A 16,975-nucleotide genomic window follows, 5' to 3' on the forward strand; every position below is an offset into this window, starting at 1 on the left:
GAAAAGGTTGATGCATATTCTGTTTAGGTTTATTTCCACATTGGGAAAGGCAGGTGTTTCAAAAACAAATGCCAAGATCATTCTCTATTAAAGTGTTCACCTCTTTTCTGTCTGTAGACGGTGTTGCTGTACAGTGGAGTGAATCAGTTGCCTCAGGCCGTCACTCTGGTGAGGACAGAAGACAGAAGGCTTTGAAAACCATTCAGAAGGCCATACTGCTGTGTCCTGGTAAAATGAGTACCACCACACTTCAGTTTTCCTTGAGGTTCCAGTGAGTGTTTTGTGGTGGTAGCCTAATAGTGTCATATATCTTAGGTGTAAACATGGAAAAAAAAAAAAAAGAATAACATAGTAGGATTGACCCAGGTATTAGGAATTGAAATCTGTCTGATGAAAGATGTATGAGGTTTGGTTTGTGGTATGGGTAGCATTATAGCGATTAATATGTGTTTAAATGTGTCCTCTTTCTGTCTTTGTTTGACAAACACAGATGATCCAGCTGGGTGGGCGGGGCTAATTGCTGCCTGTCACACAGAGAGCACTGCATGCCTTCTTTCAGGCTCCACCCCTTGCAGAGAGAATCTGGAGATGGGGCTCATGACCCTGGAGTCTGAAAAAGGTCAGCTGTGTTCATGGGTCTGTGTGATGATTTATAATAATTTTTTTAGACCATACCAATACAAAAATATAAAAACATTTTGAAACTTTAATTTTTTTCCGGTTAGTTTAAAAATGGATAATTGATCTTTTCTCTAATTTTCTTAAATTTAACTTTTTCTAAATTGTGAATATAAATGATTTTTGGAATAATTTACTCTTTAACAATTTTCTATATTTCCTTTTTTTTTTTTGTGTGTGTCTTGCAATTTGCGGTGTGGGCTGTACCATTAGCATGGGGTTTTGGGTTAGGGAATGGACTGCTTATTACTACATGAATGTTAAGGAGTTTAAAAGGCTAGTAGGGGTCGCAACCTAATTAGGAGCCAAGCTCTAAAAGTGTCTATGGGGGACATTCTAAAACACTTAACGTGAAAAACGCTTAACGTGGCTTACTGTACTACTACAGTGATATTGAAAGACCAAACTCAGTATACATCATATTAATAAACCATACTATGTATAAAAAAATAAGATGAGTCCAAAATATGAACGCAACGCGTTTAATTACACGTTAAGCATTTTCTTCCCATAGAAAACCGTTATAAGAAAACGCTTAACGTGGCTTACTGCACTAAGACAGTGATATTAAAAGACCAAACTCAGTACACATCATATTAATAAATATGATTATATGTTTATATAATATATAATATAATATATATATATATATATATATATATATATATATATATATATATATATATATATATATATATGTGGAATAATATAATATATATTTTATAGTATATTAGTACAGTAAGCCACGTTAAGCCTTTTTAACGTTAAGCGTTTTCTTATAACGGTTTTCTATGGGAAGAAAATGCTGAACGTGTAATTAAACGCGTTGCGTTCATATTTTGGACTCATCTTATTTTTTTATACATAGTATGGTTTATTAATATGATGTGTACTGAGTTTGGTCTTTCAATATCACTGTATTAGTGCAGTAAGCCACGTTAAGCGTTTTTCACGTTAAGCGTTTTAGAATGTCCCGTCTATGGCAGTATGCGGGAATTTGTGATTTAGCACACAGATAGAGGACAGTCTGAACATTAACTGGAGCAAATTTGGAGTCTCTAACTCAAACGCTCTAGTGCCACCAACTGCCCAAATTTTCACACATGTTTATACTAATAGCTTTTGAACCGTAAGTGCTAGAATCAAAATTATTTTGCCTCCGATTCCTTGGCTTGAGGCAAATCGCTTGAACCCTATGTCGTAATTTTTCGTCTTGAAAATCTACTTTTTTGAACTCCTAGACCGTTCGTCCGATTTGCAGGGAAATTTAATCCGATGATCTTCAGGCCAGACTGACAAAAAGTTATGGAATTCAAGTTGATTAGTCAAATGGAATAACGCACGAACAAATTCGACGTAGAGCACGGCAAATTGGACGTGAGGCTATATCTCTGCAACGATTTAGCGTATTCACACCAATCTTGGTGTGTGTTATGACAACCATGACCTAAGAGTACCTGCACAGTTTCGGCACAGCGCCACCTAGTGGTCATGAGATATGAAAAATGCTTATTTTTGCATATAACTTCTAAACGGTTTTACCTAAAATCCCAAATCTGGTCTTGTGAGATTCTGTGTGGGACGCGGAGGTGAATGATACCAAATTTTCCTATGTCTGCTATTTTGGGCATCTCCCATTTTGAATTTTGTTGTAAAATGCTTTATTTTTCAAACATATTGACATATCATTACGGAACTCGTTATGTGTCATTGGTACAATGCCCTGAAGATACTTACAAAGTTTTGGGACAGCGCCGCCTTCTGGTCAAATTTTATACCAAATTTTCATAAAATGCTTATAACTTTTGATTACTTTGTGCTATTGTCATGAGACAGGGTTTGTACGGTCATAGAAATCCTGGAAAAGTCATGGAAATTTGAAACTTTTTTTCCAGGCCTGGAAATGTCATGGAAAAACAAGTTAACACTGAATGTTTTGGAGAAGTCATGGAATTTTCTAACAAAATATTTTTATCAATACATGTGTGGTGAGAATTCTTTAAGTTTGGTGCGATCGCAGAGCAAAGCGAATAAACGCTTCTCAGTGCCCGCGCAGAGCACTACGCAAAATGAGTTGCTGTGGAAACTGAGTAGTTTATGAATAGGCACTTCATTAATGCTTGAGAAGTTCGCGATGTTCATATGTATAGTGTATTAGTAAAGGAATTAGTACATTTCATATTTACATTATTGTATGAATATATTAAGACTTTGAATGTCATGTTAATTCAGCTTATGGTGATGTTTGCTTGTGAGCCTGAGCAGTGTTAATTGTCCACTTCTTGATTTGCAACCATTTCAAGTCTCAGTGTCCTGATTTTAACGGAAAACATGAGAGAAAACGTGCGCTGATATTCATTGATGTCCCTTGTTCTTTCCCCCGCATATGAAGAACTCTGTCAGTAGGCTATCTGGAAACAGTTTGCACAAATTTTTGTTGTATTTGTGAGCGCTGCAAATTTCAAACCATCTCGGGAGGTGCGGGAGACTAATTAAAGTTAAATCAGTGGAGTTTCATCTTGAATAGGAAAAAAGTGGTTTTTGAAAAATCTAAGTGGGCATTAAAAAGCTGACAGGGAGACATCCAAAACATCTACGTTTAGACTGTTATAGCCTATACACAATGCTGAATTTAATTTTTCACAAATGGTTAGAAACTAGGGCTGTAAATCATTTAAAAAATGTTATCGAATGAATTACATAGCGAGTAATTAATTGCATTAACCGCAATTGATCGCATATATTTATAAATATTTGCTGAGAAATCTCCTAACATAACAGCAACAGTAATATATAATGATTCATTAATTCTAATTAGTTATGTTTAAATAATTATAAAAATAATATATTATATAAAAAATAATAATTCATTACAATGCATTACATTATTGTGGCAGACAAGTAAAGAATTGATGAGAAAAAGAAGGCAATATATTAATTTCCATATTATTGAACATAATCCCATCATTGGACTGCCTTCCATGGCAGTCTATTTTGCAATTGAATTAGTAAAGACATATTTATTATAATGGCTTTCTTAGGATGCGTCAATGTAAATGTGCATCAGACAAACGTTTTTAGAGCACTTTGGTTGCGTCGCAAAATAAACAATGCATTTTAAGGTTAAACATGGTTTAAAATGTATAAAAACATGTCTCGAGATCTGTGCATTTTGCATTGTGCTCCATCCAACTGTGTTTGAATGCAAGAACATGTTCTTATCTTAAGTCCTGACCAGATTGCTTTAATTACTTATTTTTTGTTATCGTTGTGCCTATTAATGGTTGATGTGCTTGGCCCCTTAATTGCTGCTTTCAGCTATATTTATTATTATTATTATTATTAATAATAATTATAATAATAATAATTTATGTATTAAGGCCTTTATACGGAGCGTATACTTGCAGTTTACCAGGTCCAAAGTGAAGAACTCAGAATTCAAAATTATTTAAAAAGTAAATTCCTTTTAAAGGCGTTAATACATTAGAATATATCCACACCAATACATTTATGTTGCCTAATTTTTTGGAATGATAGCGCAAAATTCAGGGCACTTTTTTTAATCCCCTTTTCTCCCCAATTTGGAATGCAAATTGGCATGGTTACTTACCTCAATCCGGGTGGCAGAGGACAAGTCTCAGTTGCCTCCGCTTCTGAGACAGTCAATACGCACATCTTATCGCATGGCTCATTATGCTTGATACCACGGAGACTCCCAGCATGTGGAGGCTCATGCTACTCTCCGCGATCTACAAACAACTTGCCACACGCCTCGTTGAGAGCAAGAATCGTGACCACGAGGAGGTTACCCCATGTGTCTCTACCCTCTCTAGCAACCGGTACAATTTGGTTGCTTATGCTACCTGGCTGGAGTCACTCAGCACACCTTGGATTTGAACTTGTGACTCCAGGGGTGGTAGTAAGCGTCAATACTCTGAGCTACCCAGGTTGTGGCCCGCGGGCCACCTATTGTGTAACCCTGCCCTAACCTAACCCTTTCCTTAATCCTATCTTGAGTTGATGTGACGGCCCATTTTTGAAGTTGGTTTAACCCCTTTTTGGAGTAACCCAGCCCCTTTCTGGAGTAACCCCACCCTCTTTTGGAGATTAAGCCCCTATTTGGAGATTGACTTGCCTGCAGCTATTCCTATATGGATTTTTCTGCATCTTGCACAGGAGCACCCCATTTTTTTATGCCATGTCATGTAGAAAAGAACTTACATTTTTAAAAGCGCATCTAGAGACACCAATGTTCTGTTTTAGCTCAAGAACGCATTCGGTCTGAATGGCCCAATAGTCTACTTTATTCAACGTGTGCACAACCCCCTGTGATTAGCCTAACTTTAAATAAAGTTGCAATAATGTATGGTATGTTATATGTGAAGGCCCAGTGTTTTTACGGCAGGTATTTTTAAAAGAACAAACTTTTTAAAACACATCTAGAGACACCAATATTCTATTCTAGCTCAAGAACATATTTGGTCTTAATGACCCCATAGTCTACTATTGCCAACTTATGCACAACCAACTGTGGTTAGCCTAACTTTAAGAAACACTGCTATCATGAATGGTATGTTAATTGTGCAGTATAGAGATCATTTAGCCCTATATAATTTTTTATAGCTTTAATATAATGACCTGTACTTCACAATACTACAATGAAAGGGGCTACAATTAAAGAATTTGAAAAATAAAATCATGGACAACTAAGTGTGACTGCAGTAAAACTGATAATTTCTAGGAAAACATTTGATTTGAAGTCAACAGTATAAGTTATTGCTATATTAACAACTTAGTTACCATATTATTGTTCAGGAAATATTGTAATACGTGGTAGGACACACTGATATCGCAAGAACTTGTGTGACAATCCACCCTCGCGTTTCTCACGCTCCGTTTTCGAGAGTGCTTTAAAACCTTTTTCTAATCCCAACTAGCATCCTTTACTATGGGAATGTTTATAAAGTAGGGAAACACAATAGACTAGAAACATGTTTTTTTATATAAGTATTCGCCAATGTTTTAAAAAATTGGTAAATGATGGAATACTTTCTGTTAACGCAAATTCTCAATGTACAAGCAAATATGTACATATGTACATTATATGTATATGAATTTGTTTGTTGCGTGTATCTATTGTTCAGTGTACTGTGTGTTCTCAGTGAAGAGCCTGCATGGAAAAGATCTGGAGGGCTGGGTGCTGCAGCAGGAAGTGACTGGATTCAAACTGTTGCCAATATGACCAGGCGGAGACTCCCTGCTCCACGGTACACACACACACACACACACACACACACACACACACACACACACACACACACACACACACACACACACACACACACACACACACACACACACACACACACACACACACAAACAAACACACACACTCTCTCTCTCTCTCTTTTTCGGTCAATCATCCCAATTGATGCTTCTCTGCTCAGCTGAGTGAATCAGATGCAGGTGCTGAAACAGGAGGGTTAACCTTATAATAATAATTAAAGGCTTCAGAGCAGAACTGTGTCCTGTACATCCACTCCCATCCATCCATCCAGTTCCTCCATCCACCTGCACTTGACTTCAGTCATATCTGTGGTCTAGAAAAGGCTGTTTTATTCTACTAGTCACCCCCCCACGATGAACACCATGTTGAGATCACATGACCAACTGTATTTTCCAGAGAGCGTCACAGTGTTATGTTACATCCAGCATTAATATAACATAATGTGTGATCCTGAGCTGATGGGCAGCAGAGTTGTTTGGAAAGACAAATTAGAGCAATCAAACATGTTATTACTCAGTGCAACTTTAACAGTATGGGATACTACCAATGAAACTAATGGAAATTTCTAAAATGAATGTACTTTTTTCTAGTTACTGTCTGCTCTAATATTTTTCATTGGCTAGATATTGCTCTTGTGTATAGTAAAACTGGCTAGCAAGCCACAGTGATGTTGCATTTGTGTGCAAATTGTTCTTTTAAGTCATTTTATTTTAATGAACTGGTCAAACCTGCTCTCAAAGCGGTCTAACTTATTCTTTAGCAGATCAGTCTGAATCAAAATTATTAGATAGACTGGAAAATGACTGGCAAGTTCCGGGAAAAGACATAGAAATGGATTGGTCCAAATGTGTGTGTACCCTGAACTGTTTTTACATTCCCTTCTCTCTCTATCTCTCAGGTTCTGAGTGTATCTCCATAGCATCCTGTTGTGCTCCTTATGTTGAGGCAGTTCTGAACTGATGAGCTTACTTTGTAATATTCAACAGTGACTGGCAGAGGGCCTACTGTCTCAATCCTCTCTCAGGGCCTACTGTCTCAATCCTCTGTGGCATATAGACAGAGTCTTCAGCTGACCTCCCAACTTGGTGACAACAGTGGGAAGATGAGCAGTCTGCTTTGGCTAGCCCTGCTTGCGGTAATCCCATATATGGTGAGTACCGATGTAATCTTATACAAAGATGTCATAATACATGGAAAGAGATATCTGTTAGCATTCCCATTAATCTCAATTGCAGATGCTCAGCTGATGCAGGAATACTTGCATAACCCACGTTGGGACAGAGAGGAACTGTTTGCTCACATTTACATTTACGCATTTGGCAGACGCTTTTATCCAAAGCGACTTACAGTGCAATTATTACAGGGACAATCCCCCCGGAACAACCTGGAGTTAAGTGCCTTGCTCAAGGGCACAATGGTGGTGGCCATGGGGTTCGAACCAATGACCTTCTGATTAACAGCCCCGTGCTTTAGCCACTACACCACCACCACTCCACCACTCACGGCACAATACAGGATTCTGAACTGATGAGCTTACTTTGTAATATTCAACAGTACTTATAAAAACTGACTGTCTAAACAGACTGCTATAAAGAAATATTCAAACAAACATGCACTGCTATATGGGAGACAGTCAGGGACAAAGCTGATGAAGGGGGGAGGGGGGGGTCTTATTACATTGCTGTTTACAGTCTAGCAGTGGAAAGGCAAACAGAAGGTTATTAGAATCAGAATTTATCAGATAACCCACTACATGTTAGTGCCAACATATTCCATTGATGGCAAATATTTAGCTAACACTGAAAAGGATCTACTTAAACCTCTCAATTAGCTCGGAACCTATTTTTGTAAATCATAATTGAGTTCAATGTGTAAAGCACCATTTGCATGTACAGTACTGGGCAAAGGTTTAGGCACTTGTGAAAAATGTTGCTAGGTGAGGATGTCTTCAAAAATAATGCCATAAATAGTTTTCATTTATCACGTAATGTTATACAAATTCCAGTAAACATAAAAAGCTAAATCAATATTCGGTGTGACCACCTTTGCCTTTAAAACATCACAAATTCTCCTAAGTACACCTGGATACAGTTTTTCTTGGTTGTTGGCAGATAGGTTGTTCCAAGCTTCTCTGAGAATTTGCCACAGTTCTTCTATCTGTTTAGGATGTCTCAATTGCTTCTGTCTCTTTATATAATCTCTGACTGACTCGATGATCGGGGGCATTTTGGGGGCCATGACATCTGTTGCAGGGCTCCCTGTTCTTCTAGTCGAATCTTTTCTATTTACAGAAGTAATGTTTGGGAGTCTAACATTTATATTTCTTGTTGACACACTAAAGCTGAAGATATAAATAACCATCTTAAGACAAATGCTTTGAAATATCATCCGACTTGGATCTGATGTGGATTCCGATCACAGAATGAAGCAGAATTACATTCATTATTGAGTAATATGTGATGCTTACTCTTACGCATACTGATCACTTTCATACTAAATATACTTTATACTTAAACAAATACCAGAGACCACTCAGACAAATGTCTAATGTGCTGAGAATGTGCTAACGTGCTAACCTAACATATAAATATAAATCATAAAAGTTCAAGAACCACTTCTCAAGGTCAGTATGGTTTGCACCTCGACCTTTTCCGAGACCCTCTACTCTTCCCTGTGGAACACGGAAGCTTGATCTCAGACCCACTTTCTGTTGTTCTGAATTTCTTTTAGAATATTGAATTTGGTGTTCTGAATTTCTTCTTCATCTTGAATACTTGAAGCTGTATTTTAAAAAATGGGATATTTCAGAACCAAAAAATTACTGTTTGAAAATACATATTTATAAAATTGTGCCATAAATAAAACCAATTCAATTTGGTTAAATATGAAATGTCCAGGATTGGAGTTTAAAAAATTCTAATTCAAATATATTTAAAATACAACGTAAAATTACATTTGGCAAAATCACATTATAATTCAAATTCAAAAGTCTATAATTCAAATTTACACAATTCAAATTGTTTTGTCATATTTCTGGCTCCATAGAATCAGGTCGTGGGTCACTAAAGACCTGATTTATGCAGTAATGAATGGTATGGTATGGTATGGATTATGCATAAATGATTCAACTAATTTTTTACATAGCTTGGCAAACGTAACAGCATATATTTTGGATTGTGAACTATATAACATGGCGGAAGAATCATTTATTCCAAGAATTGATATTAATGGATTAACTGTTTTTTAAACATTGGTTTATTTTATAATGTTGATGTTGCTTCCATTTCAAACCAATATAACACTCAAGCGTGTTTTGAATTTACCCACATCCCTTACCTAATCACAGCCTCTCATTGCTTACTGTTTTATTTAATAATATTTAATGTTTATTTCATTTTAAGTTTTTCAAAGAAGAGTTTAGTGAATTTATTTATTTTGACTGGTAATTAGAGGATATTATTTTGGGCTAAACCCTCTTGCAGCACCTTTAGGCATTTTTCTTGCCCAATTTTCATATTTCTTTCTCCCCTTACCCTGTCTCTTCCTCTCTCATTTTCCTTTTGCCTAGCTTTGTCTTTCCTCCCCTGTCAGCTGACTGCCTTCATTTTAGCTGACTGCAGCTTTGCCTGTTAAATTGAATTAGACACTTTGTGACTCGCCTCTCATTACTTTTAATTAAAGTGTGTCAATCTTTAGCGTACCCCAGCTCCAGTCATATATTAGTCTGAACTCGGTCAGCTAACACTTATCTAAAAGTCCTTGATTTACAACACTTGTGTGATGCTTTTTTGTACTTCTATTCCTCAACCTAAAATTATTTGTGTCCAGTGGTGTTTTTTAATTACTAAACAAAAAACAACTGTTTGTCTTAGAGGGTTGACCAAAACATATTATAATGCTATTTGCAGTACATATTAAAGGGATAGTTCACCTAAAATGAAATTTCTCATCATTTTCTCACCCTCATGTCATTCCAGATGTTATGACTTTCTTTTTTCTGCAGAACACAAATTAAGATTTTCAGAAGAATGTCTCAGCTCTGTAGGTTCATTCCAAGCAACTGATTGGGGTTCAACACTTTCAAGCTCCAAAAAACAGATAAACAAAGTAAAAAAGTAATCCATAAGACTTCAGTGGTTTAATCCATGTCTTCTGAAATTATCCAATTTAACCCCTTTTTTCACTGTTCATTTTGCCGTTGCTGTCTTTAAGTACGATTTTGAGCTTGATTTCGCTTCTTCCTTGACACATGCAGAGAGTGCTAAATGGTGCTAGGAAGTGTAATCTAGCTAGAAATCATGATAGTCTCCTTGGCGATCATGAAAGTGTTTGACCCCATTCAGTTGCTTGGAATGGACCTATAGAGCTGAGATATTCTTCTGAAAATCTTCATTTGTGTTCTGCAGAAAAAAGAAAGTCATACACAACTTGGATGACATGAGTGTGAGTAAACGATGAGAGAATTTAAAATTTTGGGTGAACTGTTCTTTTAAGTAAAGTTGAGTAAAATATTTAATTGGCTCAGTGTGTGTGTGTGTGTGTGTGTGTGTGTGTATATAATGTATATTTGGGCTGTCGATTTAATGCGTTAATTCAGTGCGATTAATTTTATTAAAAATAACGCGGTAAAAAAATGTACGCAAATAATCGCACTGCCTCCGGACCGTAATAAGGAAGATTCCTGAGAAATGTAAGCTTGTAGTACCGCCTGTTTACTCCAGAGGGCAATAATTGATACTTCAGCTGTATGAGCAACGCACAGTTCATACAGTGAAGAAAACAACCCTTCAACAGACACACAACACAGACATGAGGTACGTTCTTGCGTTCAAAACACTTGATGGAGTGCAAATTTGAACTAAGTGTTCTCTAGATGTGTTCTAAGTAGTAAACTATATTTAACTTGACACAGTGACCTAAAAATGTATGTTTGTGACACAACGCACCCGAGACGCAACACAAGCATTTCTGATGCAGGTGTACATTGACGGTCCTTAAACAAGCCATCATAATGACTCTCGAACTGATTGACAAATCAAATTCACTTGTGAAATGCCAATGATTGGCTTATGTTCTTTAATATGATAGTAAACAATACATTGTATTCTAAAGCCACTTTTTGTATTGTCTTATCAACGATTAACTTCTGCCACAAGAATGTTAATATATATATGTTTATATATATATATATATATATATATATATATATATATATATATATATATATTTTTTTTTACATTAAAGATAAATATGTATAATTGTTTTATGAGGGACTTTCTCAGCAAATATTTGTATATGCGATTAATCGTGATTAATTAATCAGGACCATTACAAATTTTAATTGATTGACAGCCCTAAATATATATATATATATATATATATATATATATATATATATATATATATATATATAGATGCACTCACCTAAAGGATTATTAGGAACACCATACTAATACTGTGTTTGACCCCTTTCAGCCTTCAGAACTGCCTTAATTCTATGTGGCATTGATTCAACAAGGTGCTGAAAGCATTCTTTAGAAATGTTGGCCCATATTGATAGGATAGCATCTTGCAGTTGATGGAGATTTGTGGGATGCACATCCAGGGCACGAAGCTCCTGTTCCACCACATCCCAAAGATGCTCTATTGGGTTGAGATCTGGTGACTGTGGGGGCCATTTTAGTACAGTGAACTCATTGTCATGTTCAAGAAACCAATTTGAAAGGATTCGAGCTTCGTGACATGGTGCATTATCCTGCTGGAAGTAGCCATCAGAGGATGGGTACATGGTGGCCATAAAGGGATGGACATGGTCAGAAACAATGCTCAGGCAGGCCGTGGCATTTAAACGATGCCCAATTGGCACTAAGGGGCCTAAAGTGTGCCAAGAAAACATCCCCCACACCATTACACCACCACCACCAGCCTGCACAGTGGTAACAAGTCATGATGGATCCATGTTCTCATTCTGTTTACGCCAAATTCTGACTCTACCATCTGAATGTCTCAACAGAAATCGAGACTCATCAGACCAAGCAACATTTTTCCAGTCTTCAACTGTCCAATTTTGGTGAGCTCTTGCAAATTGTAGCCTCTTTTTCCTATTTGTAGTGGAGATGAGTGGTACCCGATGGGGTCTTCTGCTGTTGTAGCCCATCCGCCTCAAGGTTGTGCGTGTTGTGGCTTCACAAATGCTTTGCTGCATACCTCGGTTGTAACGAGTGGTTATTTCAGGCAAAGTTGCTCTTCTATCAGCTTGAATCAGTCGGCCCATTCTCCTCTGACCTCTAGCATCAACAAGGCATTTTTGCCCACAGGACTGCCACATACTGGATGTTTTTCCCTTTTCACACCATTCTTTGTAAACCCTAGAAATGGTTGTGCGTGAAAATCCCAGTAACTGAGCAGATTGTGAAATACTCAGACCGGCCTGTCTGGCACCAACAACCATGCCACGCTCAAAATTGCTTAAATCACCTTTCTTTCCCATTCTGACATTCAGTTTGGAGTTCAGGAGATTGTGTTGACCAGGACCACACCCCAATACATATAAAATGTATATATAATTTAGTTTGGAGACAAAATTGTTCTCCTTCAAGATGGGTGCGAGGTAAAGCCTTACAAGGAGCACAAATGTCTTTGCTGGTCTCTCTCTGCATATGAGAGTTCTTAGCATCTAGTCGAGGTCTTTTTGTTCTCAGCGGTTCACATTTATTGTTATTTTAAACGGGCAGATCATTCTACATGTTTTGTCCTTTTACTTCATGTTTGCATTCCATTATTTGCCTTCTATTGGAATTGCATTCTTTGCATTTAGTCTGTTAATATTAAACATATTACCTATTCATTTTTACTTTGTTGTCATTTGGGTTGTCATGATACCACAATTTCAGTAGTCTGTAGCAATACCTGCAAAATTTCACAATTCTCGATACCAATTTTGATAGCTTGCAGCATTTGAAAGCAGCCATGTGGCATACAGCATGCGGGTACTGAATTGAGTCGGTACTCGGTACTGCAGAAACACTGGTATCATTACACATTTTTAAAAATTTTTTTTTTAGTTGTCACTATTGCCATCATTATGATTATTATTATCACCATCATTCTCAGGATCAGATTGTTGATTATGCTTTGTTCTCTTGTAGGCAAAACCCATCGACTCTTGGAGAAGATTGTTTATGTTTCAGCCTCAGGGAGTTCTGAAAGTGTGGCATCTGTGGCACGCTGGTACCTCCTGCGCCACCTGCATGCCAAAGATGACCTGGAGCTGATAGATGTGAGCAAAAGCACTCTTGATTGAAAATAATGAAAAATCTGGCTGGCTCCCTTTTTTTAATCATATTAAAGGGATCATGAAATGGGGATCTTTTTTTGGGTTTTGGCACAAATTCCATTAAACTTCAGCGTAAACGCCCACTGTTATGATTGGCTAACATCGTGCAACCCCTCAAATTCAGCAATTATTGAAACTCTATCTGAAGAGAATGAACAAGCTCCACAACTTTATAAAACAAAATTTCACGGTTTAAATGGTCTGCACTTATATAGTGCCTTTTTAACCTTAACAGAATCATTCACCCAATTCACTCACACTTTCATACACCAATGCAAGGCTCTAGCCTGCCATTGGGAGCAACTTGGGGTTCAGTGTCTTGCCCAAGGACACTTCGGCTTGTGGAGTCGTGTGGGCCGGGATTCGAACCACCAACCCTGCGATTAGTGGCCGACCTGCTCTATTTACATAACGCATATCCAACACACTGCACCCTGTCTACACTGGATGCGAGTGTCGTGTTGCATCAAAAGCAATAGAACCCATTATAATCAATGATGCTGTCTACCTTGGAAGCGTTCATTGCGGCGTGTCACATTGCGCCGTCAGTAAACAGATGTCCCATTTCATTTTGCACTGTACGTGCTTGTAAACTGCTAACAACACAAATAAATAGTTTCGAAAGAAACTATCATGTTGATGCGCATGGTTTAAATGGCCTCAATCCGTTCATTGGAAACAGGATGTCAGCACTGTAAACTATCAAACAGAATGTAACTGTTTACTTGTGTTTTTGATCAGGTTCAAGTGTTTTTAACACTTAACCGTTCCTTTGCAAAGCTTGAATCGTATAATGATTGGTTCACAACAATCCACGCTGATATGAGACGAAAAACGTGGAATCCATGCTGAAATACTGACACATCCACATCCGGTTTCCAGTATCATCATGCACTGAAATGCACATTGCCGGAAATGGGTTGGCAACCTTTTTGACATTGAGTGCCATTTTATATTTTCCTAGTTAATTCTGAATTGGGCAAATTCCAATCGAAAATTATCATTCCAATCGAAAGTGATCGTCCCTATGTCATTTAGAGCATTTATTTTCACAAAATGACAACTGGTAAAAATAAAAAAATTAAATAAAATAAAAAAATATGCAGTGTTTTCAGACCTTGAATAATTCAAAGAAAACAAGTTCATATTCATTTTTAAACAACACAATACTAATGTTTTAACTTAGGAAGAGTTCAGAAATCAATATTTGGTGGAATAACCCTGATTTTTAATCCCAGCTTTCATGTGTCTTTGCTGTTTCCAACAGTCTTTCACATTGCTGACTTTATGCCACTCTTGGCACAAAGTTTCAAGCAGAAATTCATCAGACATTGGAATGGAATATCGCAAATCGCGGCGCCGTTTTGCAGCCCTCTTCAGCCTGTCATTACTCGTTCAGCTTATCGCGGCCCGTTCGGCCCCGTTTCTCGGCCGGCCCACTGAGAAAAGTTCCAGTTCTCCCTATGGACAGTCACCATTTCTGGTGAATCACACCTACAAAATCCTAAAACTTTAATTACAGGTTTAATTTATATTTCAATTTGAAGATTTTTACATTTTCTCTTTTAATATTTTAATGTAATTTTGAGTGTGACTGTTGCAGGGTTGGAAATCTCAAGGATTAATAGTGGTGTTTTTCTTATTACATTATGTGTTGTTCTGAAAGCAAAAAGAAACAAGTGAAACATGGAATGTAGGCTGTCATCCATTGCGCGCCTGACCAAAGTGAAGCGGGCGTGATTTCTCACGTGATTAAGCGAACACGAAGCACTGCCGGCTCGTGATGTGCGAATGGCTTGCATGCACTGTACGAGTGTGTTGGGTATATTGCAGTCTCATCACATTTGAACTTGTCTTTTTGGTTAGCCTCCCATTCAGCTAATGAAAACATTTTATGTGATCATGAAGAAGGATTACATAAAGATGTAGATTGGAATGCAGGTGCGGAATTTCATCTAAATAAAATAGTCTACTCTTCTCTCGCTGTTGCTGGCGTGCCAGTGATTACCCCTCCGGCGTGCCATATGTTGCTGACCCCTGTTATAGTAGAAAGACCTCTTATATGTCAAAATATCAAGGATAATGACCCCTTTAAATTCTAATTTGAGAGAGTGTTGATGTTTTGGTTTTGAAAAACCAATTAAAACAAATACAATATTTCATTATGTTTATTAAATAATTTATACATTTATACATTTATAATAGTATTATATTTTAAAGGTGACTTGTGTAATTTATGTTAAAATACTTTGTCCTCTCCCAGTTTCATATGCTGAGACACTAACAATAAGTGAGCCATTAGTAGGTTAATTTCACTGAAAAGTGGCTCTTTGGCAATGTCAAGAGCATGGCTATATTTGTTTGGGTATTCTGAACAGGCCGACACAGTGATGTTGCCTTATCCACTTGACTACCTGTTTGGAATGTTTTGGAAATCTGTTTGAACACATTCTTTATCCTTGCCATTCCATTTGGTGCCGATAGTGTTGCCTAAATGACACACTTCAACTTTCACTGTTTAAGTTGTACGATTGACCAAAGCTTTTTAGCTCAAGGTTAACTGTACTGGAAACTCTAATATAGAGTTAATTAAATGAATCATGAGCTCTTATTTTGTACTTACAAATAGTCATGAATCCGCATTTTTATTTTGTGTGTTCTCTGTTTAGTCCCTGCTGGTGGTGGCTACAGCAGCAGAAGACCGCATACTGGTGGATTTCCACAGATGACTCTACCCATCCAACTAAGCTGTTCCACCCATTCTCAAATCTCTCAGGAGACAACATATTTTCCAATCTAACAGGCAAAGGGCAGCTTCAGCTGTTCTCTCTTTTGTTCTACTCATTCTATCCATCAGCGGTTTACTCAATGATCCACAATCAGTATAGATCCTGGAATTGTGTTTACAAATGTAAAAGTCTTTATATCACCAATGATTTATTCGTTATATAAAAACATGGAATACTGTGTGGATAAAAGAAGCACTTGATCCATGTGAATTACCCTTTGAATAGCAGTTTATGGTCATTTTAGGGTACAATATAATCAGTTTATGTTCGTTGTCAAACATATCACATGGTCATTGACTCATGAAAAATTACATTAATGTTATGATTAATTTCCTGTGCCTTCCCAATGACGTTCATTCTTATACTTATTATTGCCAAAAGGCTTGCCAGACTATAATTAACTTGAATTTATTTGAAATTGCAAAAGCATTTCTAGCAATGAAACAGTGGTCATTGCATTGGATCCAAAATGACTTTTGTGCATGTTTGAAAATACAGGGAATTAAAGATTTCAGATTGTCTGCTTATTGTCAGAAAAGCATTTCAAGAGTTGCCTTTGGGCGTCTTTGGTCTACAGATGCACAAGCAGAAACAATGGACTTCTGTTTTTAATATAACCCCACTGTTATTTCCTAATAACTAATATCTACCAGCTCTGACCTGTGGTTTACTGAAACAATCAGTTGTGTCTCTGAAATTATGCAGATGAAAAGAGAAATGGAGAGGGAAATAACAACAATGGTTTATTGTGTTAGTATATGTATGCTTTGCAAATACACAATGCATTTGTCATTTGCAATGGTGACTTGGAAAATTAAATGAAAACACACTGTGATCTTGTTTATTTATTTGAGTATTCATTACATTCAATATTTGGCCTGGGTA

At 37.1% G+C, this 16,975-nt stretch overlaps 1 long non-coding RNA gene across 1 annotated transcript; it reads left to right on the plus strand.

The window, feature by feature from the left end:
• Positions 1-495: 495 nt before the first annotated feature.
• LOC127633030 (uncharacterized) lies at positions 496-16,940 on the plus strand. The gene is made up of 4 exons (XR_007969162.1): positions 496-619; positions 5,841-5,945; positions 13,114-13,244; positions 15,971-16,940. It is a non-coding gene; the product is annotated as an uncharacterized LOC127633030 (long non-coding RNA).
• The last annotated feature ends 35 nt before the right edge of the window (positions 16,941-16,975 follow it).

This window comes from Xyrauchen texanus, chromosome 3 (assembly GCF_025860055.1).
Source record: "Xyrauchen texanus isolate HMW12.3.18 chromosome 3, RBS_HiC_50CHRs, whole genome shotgun sequence".
Lineage (NCBI taxonomy): Eukaryota > Metazoa > Chordata > Actinopteri > Cypriniformes > Catostomidae > Xyrauchen > Xyrauchen texanus.